Raw genomic sequence first — 1,582 nt, 5'->3', positions numbered from 1 at the left:
TTTCCTCGCCGCACGGGGTCCCGTTCCGCTCTCGGGGGCAAACACAGTGTGGTCGGCGCCATGCAGGGGCCCAGCCGCGCCTGGGGGACACACCGCCTAGTGAGCCACACTGGCCAACACTGGCCACCGTCCCGCGGAAGGGGGTCAGCCTCCCGGACACGGACCCTCGAGGCTGGTCAGATCCTCGCAGTCTCACCTGGGACGGAGATGACTCACCCTCGCCCGTCTGACTGGGCGGCAGCGCACACCGAGGGGCGGGCCAGGTTTCTCTCCAACTGGGGGCCCACTGGTGGGGTGACCCCTAGAGGGGTCGTGAAGGGTCCGCGAGGGGGTGGGCTGGAGGCTGAGGTCAGGGTGTGGTTTCCTCAGGACAGAGTCCGGGTGTCTGACCAGGGGGTGCGGTCCGAGGTGTGAGCAGGGCTGTGACTTCCTGCCGTCTGTGCGAATCCTGGGGAGCCTTCCCGGGCACCAGGTTCGGGGAGCCCCGCGCAAGCGTGTGAACTCTCAGACCCCGTCATTCCCACCGAGGGTGCGGCCCCCGCGCCGTCACCTAAGACTTGGGGAAGCTCGGTTTCCAGTGTGGCATCGTCTCTTCTCAGGGACTCCTCGCTGGGGTGGGGGTGGGGGGAGGGAGGGGTCCTCGCTCCGCTCGCAGCTCAGGGCTCTCAGCTCTGGGTCCTGGTAGCGCTCTGGGACCCCCAACAGACACCCACCTGAGGGCGCGGCGGGCAGCTGGGGCCCCGGCAAACAGGACGCGTGACTTGGGTGGGTTTCTAGGAGGGTGAACCCGGGACCTGCAGGCACCCCGGTTCCCCGTTTCTGGTAATAAGTGAAGCAACTCAGACCCAAGCAGACGGGCGGCGGGCGTCACGGAGCCAGGGGAGCACTTTCCACTGAGAAAACAGCAAGGCCAGTGGGCTCTGCGGGAACCGGGCGCCGACGGCCCCCTCCGTCCGCTGCTCGGAGAGAAAGCGCCGTGTGGACCCACATTCATCTGCTGGGTCTGAAGGCCACAGCCCGCGTGGGAGGGGCTTTCCAGCAGCGGCCCCTGTGTGTGCACGTGCATGTGTGCGTGTGTGTGTGTCTGTGCGTGTGCACGCGTGCACGTGTGTGGTACTGGAGCTGAGATTGAAGGACAAAAGAAACAATAAAATATCGTCTTTTTAGGGAAAGCCTGGCTGTGCCCGACAGTCGATCCTGTAGCCTGGCCTGAGCACAGAGGGACGGACAGAGGGACAGACAAGTGACGGTCCTCCTCCGCCCGGCGGGGTGGCTCCCCGGTTGGGCACGAGCTGGAGGAGACGAGGACACAGGCGCTGCCTCCTCCAGCCCCGGGCGGAGCCGTCAGGATTTTATTAACAAAGGGGCGCAGCCTGAGCGCCCGCGTGCACCCGGGACACACGGACTCGCTGACCGAGGACAGACCCTGCAGCAGGCGCAGCACACACAGCTCAGCTTTGGCAAAGGGCATCCCGTGCGGACGCAGCCCCGGCCGTGCCCCCGACCCCAGTGGGCGACAGAGGCCCGAGGTCAGGGTCCCGAGGTCACAGTGTCTCCGGGGACAGGGGAGGGAGGAAGCCGG

The sequence above is a fragment of the Myotis brandtii genome, unplaced genomic scaffold (genome assembly GCF_000412655.1).
Source record: "Myotis brandtii unplaced genomic scaffold, ASM41265v1 scaffold1077, whole genome shotgun sequence".
NCBI lineage: Eukaryota > Metazoa > Chordata > Mammalia > Chiroptera > Vespertilionidae > Myotis > Myotis brandtii.
Note: the sequence above shows the minus strand (reverse complement) of the source record.